This window comes from Cryptomeria japonica, chromosome 11 (assembly GCF_030272615.1).
Source record: "Cryptomeria japonica chromosome 11, Sugi_1.0, whole genome shotgun sequence".
NCBI classification, from domain to species: Eukaryota; Viridiplantae; Streptophyta; class Pinopsida; order Cupressales; family Cupressaceae; genus Cryptomeria; species Cryptomeria japonica.
Window position 1 is genome coordinate 284,425,101 of NC_081415.1, and position 11,923 is coordinate 284,437,023.

Below are 11,923 nucleotides of genomic sequence, written 5' to 3' on the forward strand. Positions count from 1 at the left end.
TCCAATGAGGTTTCTCATTCTATAAGCATATAGTCACATGGCGAATGACTAAATAGTTACATTGATTAATGCAATTTGTAATTTCTAGAGATTTTTCAAACAAAGTAGTTAAAAATCCATAAAATAAGTTTGATTAAGTTTGTGGCACAGATCTTCAAAAGATCATGGTGCCTTGGTGATGAGGGACAAGAAATCTTTGTTGGGATTGTTGCGTGCTTTGGTGAGCTCCTTTCAGTTGACCCAATGACCTCTACGAAGAGGCCCCTGATGTACAGCCAGAATATGTGTGAATGTTAAACAATCTACTAATTTGCCGAAGGAGGTTGACCTCTTCTCTAAATTAGGTAGATGGGTTCAAAAAGTTGACTATGAATCTATTCCCTTTGCTTGCTTTCATTGTAAAAAAGTTGGTCATTGGGCCAGGGAATGCCCTTCTAAAATGAAAAATGATTGTCGTCTAATTGGTAAATTGTTGTTACATAGGGAACAGACTATGATGAAAAGTGCAATATGTAAAATGAACAACTTGTTTTAATCCTATACTTTTCGTGGAAGTGTTCTAAATAAAAGTGTGTTTAATTTTCATTTGATATTGAATGTGTGCTCAAGGGAGGGAAAGGGGACAAATGTATTTGTAACTAAGAGGTATCAATTTTGAAGAGTCTGTTGGATTTATTGAAACTTGATTAGTCACTAATGGTAAACAAAAGAGGTGACACCGATATGGTCTTCATCGGCAGAGGAAATCACTTTGGCTAGCCCCTTGAACTATCTCTCCGAACATCATTGTCATATCGAAAAACAACTTTATCGCTAATACTAACCCAATGTCTCATTGAAATTGGCTTATCGACCTAACAACATGACCTCGGTAATCCCCTTTGAGTGTCTCATCAAACATTGATCTCACATTGAAATCCTATCATGTCGATAAGACTTTGCAAATGTCTTATCGATATCAAAGAAATCCATCACTTCGGTTATCCGCTCAATTTGTCTCGTTGAACTCTAATGTGACAACAACAAGGGATTACTATTGGCAAGACCAACCAATCGTCACATCGAAATTTTCTTTTCGCCAAGACCACTCCAATGTCTCACCGAATTCAAAAACTCTATTGTTGTGACCTACAAGCTCAATGAGACAAAAATGTGACTTCACCGAGAGCATTTCTCTTCCCGATGTTACCCAAACTACTTCAAAGTTACACTGAACTAATCACTCTATTGCCAAGACTTTGCAAATGTCTTATCGATATCGAATAAATCCATCACTTTGATTATTCACTCAATTTGTCTTGTTGAACTCTAATGTCACAGCGGCAAGGGACTGTTGTCGACAAGATCAACCAATCGTCACATCGAAATGGTCTTTTCACCAAGACCACTCCAATGTCTCGTATCATTGGAAGTTTTTTTTTCATAAAACTTTACAACTATTTAACTTAACATGTACCATTTTTATCTGACAATTGATTTAACCAATAGTGTTACCACTTGTTGGTACCGAACACTCAATTCACAAGCAGTAATTAACATTACGTGTTTGGTAAATACTTATTTATCTTATGTTACTCCTATCAATCCCATGAAATAAAAGACTATCAATCCCATCAACTAAAAGACTATTGTAGATGATTCTAATTTAAATGTATAGATGAGACTCTTTAAGTAGAAAACAAATAATGAATCTCATCAACAATGTAACAATAAAGAATGATTGGCTCAACTCAACCCACTATGATACAATGTTAGAAATTAGGATCACCATTTTTTTTTTTGGATGATTTTTTAGATTACTCAGTAGCTATCATTAAAGAAGAATATTGTTTATGTTATATATGGAACCATTCAAAATTATTAAATATAAATCTAGAATACAATTTGTATAATAAATTTTGGAATTGCAAGGTACATTTTTTTTTTATCTATTATCTATAAATCTATTTGTAAGACGAAAGGGGAGGAGACTTGTATAGAAATAATAAATAACGTAAAGCATTTATTTTTCTCAAACTAACTATATTGTCTCAAATTTGAGTTCTTATATTTTAAAACCAAAAAAATCCAAATTTTGTAATTTATCCCTTCTTTATAGACAAGTACATTGAATATGCCTTCAACAAAGAAAAATAGCATTAGTTCAATATAGAGGTGCAAATTCTAGCACACGCAAATAAATCCAAGCTATTCCATCTATAAAATTAATAAGACAAATATATATTCAAGTGAATGATTTTTCATAAGCATTAAGAAATTTCAGTTGTTTTAATAAGTAAAATAAACATTGATTTTCTACAACTACAAAGATTAACAAAGAAAATAAATGACAAAACAAAATGCCCTCTCAATATTGTGCCTTGATATTAATTGAAGCTACATAATAATTGATAAGAGCATTTCTAACTAAACATAAGAAATTGATAACCAAGCTGATGAGGAGAGAGAAAAAATTCCAAAAAGTATTTGATAGTTAGGGCTACTATTGTTCATGTGCAATCCATGCATGAAACTCATGAAACTCTAACTCATCTTTTTACAACTTCATATTCATAATCGAATCAACACTTGGTATAAAAAATTATTAGTTCAATTCAGTAAATGATAGAACCTTGTGAGAAGGATAAAACATTACAAGAAGGTAAATATAACTCATTGATATGAAACTAAAAGAAAAACCTCCAATCTAATTTTATAAATCGTATAAATTCTTCTAAGACAAGTTTGTAATTATCACCACATTCTCTAACATATTATTTATTATATAATTATATTCAAATTTAATTATCAATCAAATATTCATGAAAACTAAACTAAATAAATATAGCCAATATAAAATAAAATTTGGTAAACCATTACTAAAATAAATATTAAATTTATTTATTTCTAATTTCTAATTCAACAATTAATTAACATAAAATATACATTTTCACCAATTCAAATTTTGAATTTGAAAATACATTAATTACTATAAAAATGCGAGTGAGACATGATAAATTCAACGTCATAAAAAATAAAAAGCCACCATGTTTCCTCTGATTTGTTTGTTTATTTAAGTCTTGAAAAGACAATATAAATCTAGTGTACTGTCTACATGTTTTCCTGTAAACATATTTTTAATTTATTATATGTACAATAATCTCAAAGAGTTCAGTAGCGAAGGTTTAGTGGCTCAACCCTGAAATGGTACATCTGTTTTCCATAAAGTGAACGTGATTGGTACAACAGGGCCTCACTTCCTAAAGCACGTCATATGATAGAGCAAAGCAGAAAGAATATGTGTTATTCATGGTAATCCTAAACATATCACTATCTTTAATATTAGAAGTACCAACTCCAATCCTAATTGAACCCTAATTCTAACCCTATTCATAATTCAATTGTAATCGTAACCCCAACTTGAATCTTAACACTATCTCTAATCATAATTGAACCTTAATACTAACAATAACCCTAACCTAAACTTTATTTTTACATGAAAAATTTAATTGTAACCAAGCCTTAACTTTAACCTTAAGCTATTCTTAACCATACCTTAAACTTTATTTTGGTATATATTATTTAATATTTAATTTAGCTTGAGGATCATAATTTAATTCATAAAAATGGTATTCTACATAAATTGTAATAAAATAATTTTATACATTTCTAATATTTTTATTGCAAAATAATTCTCAAAATATTTAAATTTTCAATATTTAAAAGCTTTTGAATTAATTTTTTTAATTTAATAATTTTATTAAATACAATGTATAAATATAAAGTTTTCTAAAATGACAACAAATGGGACATTTTTCATTATAATAAGTCAAAACTATTATATTAATATTTATTTAGAGTCATAACAATCTCCCAAAATTTGTATAATTTTATCTTACATTTATAATCATATTAATTCCTATCAGAATTATTCCACTATTATAAAGATGAACATAAAACACTTTTACTAATAAGAAAATATATTATATATTTTTTAGTTCTAAAATAATTGTACATTCTTTATGATTTATTACTTTACATATATATTAACAAACAATTTTCTCAACAATGTAATAGATAGCAAGAGTTTTCTACTATGCCATGATAATTTATATCATTAAAGAAAACTGGTTCCTGAAAATTATGTAGGTGATTGTTGTTTACTGCCTATATTCCTTGTGCAACTGATAAGTTAGTATAAAATTATTCATTTCAAATGGAGATTTAACGCCACCAAAATTCCCCATTGTAAAGTATCATTTTTTTAAGTATAAAAACCAGTGTATTATATTTAGCACCAAAGCATGAAAACTAAACATAAACATACAGATTTGCACTGGTACAAGAAGCATATACGCTCTAAAAATCTTCCCATATAAAATAAATGAATGCGTTAAAGCTCTCTCTAATTACTGGCGTCCCAAATCTGTCAGGTGGAGGATTCATTCTAAATTTTCCCTCCTCTCCAAAGCAAGAACCATTTTTTGGAACTCTTAGGGCATTTTCGGGTGTTTTAGGCAGGGCAAAGGTGTGAAAAACAAGCGCCAAATCGGGCCCAAAATATCTCTGTGAGAGCTGAATCAACAGCGTGTCTGAGATCTTTTACGCTCATTTCACCCCATGGAAACATAAATATTTTCAATCTAACAGACAGTACCTCTTTTGCACAACAATCCAAGCAACAGGAACGCTTCCATTCTTCTCCCTTCAAAAGTCTGTAATCTTTAGAAGAAGTTATGTTGATCACATTGATTTTGGCATTGCGCATCATATCTTCCTTTCTCATCGCCTTGGATCTCTCCATACTTTGTCAATCATTTGCCAAGGGTTTGAAGCTGAGAAGTATTTAAAAGTGCCAAGGGTTTGAAGTCAAGAAGTATTTAAAAGGAATTTTGTGCAGATCTTTTAGTTTACCCTTATTATGCATTAATGAGGAGAGTTGATTTTGCTGTGATTTATCCGTGATTTGAATAAAGACTTTGTAGTCGCTTCGTTAATGTGCTCCAAACATAAATACTGGAATGGAAAATGATGTGTCGAATCAATGATGTGCATTTTATAGTCTGCGAGTCGTGCTGGATGTTGATTGGGCGCTTAAATTTATGCGCGAGGACGATGACCATTTTTGCATGCGGAAGGTCGATTTCAAGGCAGTTAATACGTCCTTGGAGAATAGTTTTGACCAGCGATCAGTTTTTTTCCCGACGTGAAAAAGTCCGGCGTGAGACAATTCCGATGGCGATGTACCCCAGAGGGGATAGCCTATCGGCTAATAATTATATAGACAATGATAATCATTAATCTAGTTTGCTCCACTAATAGTTTCTTCTTTGCATCATTGTATGTATATTATATAGGGTATCTTTACCATGATCTCTTCACTTTATACGGTGAAATAAATATTAAATAGATTGTGAAATAATTACAAAATTGTATAGATTTATTCTAAGACCCTCATATATATTCATGAAATTTTCTGGGTAGGGAAATATTTCACACGTTTATATTTGATTTCATAATTTCTTATTGTGCATGCTCTAGAGGTTCAAGGTAACATTGAGTTGCCATTTCTCTTTATATTTTGCAAGCAATAATATTTGTTAATTTAGTTTCCTCCACTAATCTTGTTTGTTTGACATCATTGTTTGTATATCGTCTAGGGTTTCATTACTATGTGATGTAGTGTAAAATTTATGTAATAATCAAATACACAACATCCAATGAAGCATTACATGAAAGAGTAAAAACAAATAAAATAATTAAAGCACTCCCTCAAATCACCCCATTGCTCTCTATTCTTGAGGACCTTGTGTGTTTATATGATGGCTCTCAGATGCGTGATTTTATAAGATGATAACTCAAGAAATGAGAATAATAAAATGAAATGCTAATATTTATGATGCCAAAAAATGCAAATCTAAACTATGATGAAAAATGCAATGAAAGCCATTATGCTAGATGCAAGGGTATTATGATAAGCTAATTATGACGCAAAGAAAGCTATATGCTATTGGAGATGATACAAAGATTGTTGATAATGCTAAGAATGCTCAAAATGCTAAGGGGAGCTCTCATGGCTGAAATGAGGGCCATTTATAGATTTTTCAAGGCCAAGGCTGAGGTGGCACAAATCAACAATTAGGATTTGATCTAGAGATATCAACGGTCGAAATTGAAGAAGTTGGAGAAGAGGTTGAAGGAGAGTACACGTGTCCTTGTTGGAGAGACAAGTGTCAAGGAATCTCCACCAAGTGCCCACAAAGAGGCAAGTGGCAAGGGGAGGAGGATCGAGTGGTAAAGATGCCATGTGTCTCCAAGGGAGAGTGAACAACCCACAAAAGGTTAGGATGAGGAGGTTAGAGAGAATAGGGTTGGTTAACCTATGGTTAGGTTAGGGGGGGTTGGTTAGAGGAAGGTTAGGTTAGGAGGAGGTGGTTAAGAGTTAGGACACATGTGTCCAATTTGAATTAAAAATTCAAATTTAATGGTGGGGAATAATTAAATAAACAAATTAATTAAATACATTTATTTAATTAAGAAAGTAGAAGAAATGAATTAAGGTGGGACGAATTAGGAAAAATGAATTATATAAACAAATCATTAAATTCATTTATAAAGCAGAAGAATAAAGACTTTAATTAATTAAATAACTTCGTATTTAATTAATTTATCTCCAAACCAAATTTTAGTGCATACATTTTGCACCTCTTTGAAGTGATGTTGGACAATGCATCGGTTCAAAGAAAAATTCACTTGATGCCCCAGACACTTCGGATACTGATAAAATGTTGATTTTTTGTCCTAGACTTTGATAATCGTGTGGTGATGCATGTATGCCCCCTGAGGAGATGAATTAGAGAATTTGTTGATTTTTAGGATTTTTTAGCAATTTTTGAAATTTTTAGGATTTTTATTTTTTATTTTTTATTTTGTGACAATTTTTAAATTTTTAAATTTTCATGATCAATTCATCTCTCGATAGAAAGGATAAAATTAAATGGCTTTGAAAAAAAAAATTAATTTGAAAAATAAACAATGCCACTTAATTCACTTTTCCATTTACCTTTTAAAAGGGGTAAAATTAAAATCATTTACCATTTAACTCATTTGCATTTTGAAAATTTAAAATTTTGGGGCTCTAAGACAACATGGTGATCCCTCGGTGAAACCATCAATTTGAGCACGTCTGGCGATCTCAGCGGCCTCCCAAGTACGATCCTCGGTATGTAGATTGGAAAACCCTTCTTGTATGATTTTTTTTGAAATTTTAGCATATTTTTTTGGATTTTCCACACATTTTTAACGATTTAGCATTTCAAAGTACCTTTTTAGCGTTTTAAATTAGGGTTTTAGTGTTTTTTATTCTTAGTGTTCGTGGTCTGTTTTTTGGCATTTTAGGTCTGAGTTTTAGCGTTTTAAGATTTTTTAGTGTTTTAGGCCTCTATGTTAGCGTTTTCAGTCTGTCTTTTAGCGCTTTCGTAGATTTAGCATTTGGTTATAGATTTAGCATTTTCAGGGTTTGTTTCAACGTTTACAAAAGTTTGGCATTTTGAGCAAATATTTTAGCGCTTTCAATCCATAGATCAGCGTTTTCAGCTTTTTAGCGCTATGCCATTGTTTTGGTGTTCTAATAAGGCAACTGGGCGTTTTGGTTGTAAAATGATTAAAAATTGATTTTGTCTTCCTATTTGATTGATTTTAATCAGTTTCAATTATCATGATGTTAATAGATCGATAGGATAGATGATAACGACCTCATGATAAATGAGAGTCAATGATGAAATCTCAATGAGATTGATTGAATCTCACATGAGCTGATTAGGTTCATAGATTGATAACTTAAAAAGTGATATTGTGATTTTGATATGATAATAGATGGACTTAGGTATTCTCCAATCTCGAGAGAGATTCCCAAAGACCTGGCAGTTGATACTACATCTTACACAAGCGAAGCTTGACCATATTGATAGATGTGGACTATCTTCATTGATTGATATGCTCTGGTATATGATCAACTAGGGTTTGTTGACTGTCTTAATCGAGAGTTGGTACAATGAGCATAATACCTTCCACCTTGCTACGGGAAAGATGACAATGACTCCTAAGGATGTGTACAAGATCTTACGCATACTCGTTGTTCGAGATATTATTTTCTATGATTTGTCTGACTAGGGTGGGACGGATGTGCTCGGGCGGATCTTTCATGATGACTAGATTTGCGGTTACAACATCCCTTGGCAGGAGATACTGGACTTATCCTGCACGCCACTACCTTCTATTCATCTCAGATTCGTCAGAGGATTCCTTTGCCTTGATCACAGGTCAAAGGGATTATCAGTTGGCTGGGGTCGATTGTTAGAGCATATGATCACACGGAGCACACGGTTCTCCTAGGGTTACTACATATTAGCTCATTTATATCATGATTTACACAGGGTGGTCTATCTTAGAGCTATGAGTTTATCAGTCGATCTTACATTGTTACAGATATGGGCCTGGGAGCGTATGGCCATCACTAGACCATTGACAAATAGGGATCGACCGGTAGGGAGACCATGTGTCTATGGTTATACAGGTGTTGTTGTACAATGAAATCTCAGAAAACTTGAGTACTAGTGGCAAGTATTAGATGACCTGGATACAGTTATCTGGAGATCCTACCGAGATTGTGAGCCATCACCGGAGGATAGGCTCGAGATGCCTTATGTGTTTTCTTCCTCGTACCTTGTTGGTTCCACTCCATATGTTATTGAGCACTTTATTGTTACACACGTGTTGAGGAAGTATGGCAGAGTACAGGGACTTCTGCAGGACACCGCACACTATGCGCGGAGATGACATGATATGGTCGATTGGGGGCCTACCATTTAATGTGATGTAGCCTATGCAGATTACATGGCACTTGGGGGACATGATTGGGATTATCTGCCACGTACCATTGATCCTCGAAGGACTACTGAGTATGCACAGTGCTCTATCATTCATCCATTCCCTCAATTATCTTGTCCAAATGAGCCAATGCCAACATTTGACAATGAGGAGGATCGATCACCACAACGATTGATCAGACGAAGGAGGGGTGCAGATGAGGGTGGACATGGTGGAGGATAGGGAGGTGGTGGAGATGGGGGAGATGGAGGAGATGGGGGTGATGGAGGAGGATGTGGGGTTGGTGGAGTTGGATCTAGTAGTGAAGTGGTTGTGGTAGGTACATCAAGTGCTAGTAGATTGAGGCCTCATAGAGAGCTACCTACTAATTGGAAGGCATGGGTAGTTCGCAAGATGAGATTTGGTAGTCAGACAAGACAAATACAACAGGCACCCTAGCAAGCAGAGTAGGCACAGGGACCATCCCAACAAATACTCATCAGAGTGTCATCCCAGTAGTAGCAGGCACAAATTAGTAGCCTACAGAGTCAGGTATAAATAGCTAAAAGGGGCAGGTGACACAGTTACAAGCTCAGGTTACTACACTAATAGCTGAGAGGGACACTGCCATACAGAGACATGGGTATGCTCAGGATTTGATACAAACTTTACAACAGACAACCACTTAAGAGCTCACCCGAGACACTATGAGGGATCTTGCATATCACTCTGACTCAATTGATTACTACTAGGGTCTCTACTTTTAGTCTATGCCATAAAAGAGATGAGCAGAGTCATATGCTCAGAGTACCAGGCATGGGGGATCGCAATGGGGTACAAAGAGTTGGGGTGTCATAGGCCCTTGGAGAGATCCAAGTGGTCCTTCAAGTGGTGGTGCTAGACATATAGCATCTGGAGATATTTTTGCTCATCACCCTATCTGATACATTGATACCATGACATGATTCATCTTATTTTGTTCACACTTTTGTTGAGACATTTGATGATTCCCACCATTCATTTTTGTGATGTATCTCTCAAATTTTATGATATCACTATACACTGGACATTGATTATTTTTTATTATATTAGATGTAGCGGAGACTTGATAAGATATCTATATGGTCTATATGCTTTTATGATGTTTTAGGATATCACGAATACACTTATTTACATCATGGATGCATGTACGTTTACATGCTTTATATGGTCTATACGGTTTACATGATGAATGCATGCATTTATATACTTGCCTAGATGGTCCTATGATATGCGATTTATGCGTTTACGATTATGAGATGCATTTTTATGATGATTCTATTTATGATTTTTCTATACTTATGTACATGTTTATGTGATCAATACTTACATCATGCACTCTTATGGTGTTATGATGCTTATATACCATGCAATGCATTTTTGTGATATTGTAATGTGATGAATAATATGCAATAATTATAGGCTTATGAAATGGATGATGAAGAATATATACAACGAAGAATATGCCATGTTTACTAATATGTGATGGTTTATGCATATGTACATGATTATGATACGAATTGTGATGAATGTGATGGAACAAATATGTAATAATGATTATGCTACATTTGATTTTATGTATGAATTTTTTTTGTGTACAATTTTATGTAATGAAATGCAATGTGTAGTGATATGATGTGAAATGCAATATGTTATGAAATGTGATGATATACTAAATTATGAATGGAATGTATGAATTGATTACATGAATGCATTGATCTAATATGAAATTATATGTGATGACTATTCGAATACAATTATATGTAGAATAGTTAATGCAATGCAAAGATTATATGTAGAATGAATCTAATGGTGATGTAATGTTAATGAATGAAATGTTATGCAAATGGAATGATTGTGTTTTGTGGATGTCCAATTTACTCAATCCTTTAATACTCGAGATAACATTATTTGAAACTAGCCTTGGAAAATGATATTTGTCTTGATCGTGTAGCCTAAATGTAACATGAATGCAATCTAGTGTAAGTATGCAAATATGCAGCTAATGCAATGCCATCATCAGACCGATCACTTGATCATGCTTTTTATCATCATTGAGCCTTTTAAAATGTTGTAAGCTAATACAAACATCAACGATATAATTTAACCATTATGACCTGAGTATCACTTACATATATTTTGATATTGCAAGTTAACACAAGCATTGAGGTACGATTGAACCAAGATGACCTGAGTGTTGCTTGCGTGCAAACAGACAAAAATTAATCATCTTCCTATGCAAAGCTGAAATGCCATCAATGATATTTGGTTGATCATATCCCATGAAAAATTTGCACAATAATAATTAACTTACAGACAATAGACAAAGAAAAAAGATCATGCTCCATCCTTGCTCCTCTAGTATGAGACATCCTTGAGTTACTCGAGAGGCATGATGACAAAAATCAAAACACGACAGTTGAACAATCAGACTAAAGTGTTTCAAGCATGATTCAGAAGATATCATCCATTGATGATTGTTTATTTGATGTGGAGTTTAATTTTGATATACGCTCAATGTTTATTGTTGGATTTTGCGATCTTTGTTTTTGTAAGCGTTGCCTGATTGTTGTTTGTCTTTTGCTTTTAAGCTCAATGTAGATTACTGCTGAATAGGTTCAGGATTTTTCCCCCAGTCTGTTTATTATGGGTATATACAATGATCCAAACCATGGTGACGATTTACATTTGATGCCTGATTAGATACAAAAGGCTTTATTGTGGATATGTATAATGGTAGAAAATGGATGCAAGAAGAAAGGCATGTGACTGAATAGATGGAAAAGCTAGCTGATGAATACCACCTATTTCCACATTTTCACTACTATTTTTATTGCACTTTTTCTCATATTTATATTTTTTTTTGTATTTTTCTCTTCTTTTTTCTCTTTTTTTTTTCAGATAGAGAATTTTTTCAGATGCAATCTATTGATGGGTTCCTCAAGCCAATCTCCTTTTGTTATGGATAACTGATAGGAACCTGACCCATAGGAAGTTGTGATGACAAATGGACTCAACTAGTTCGGCTCAAACTTCC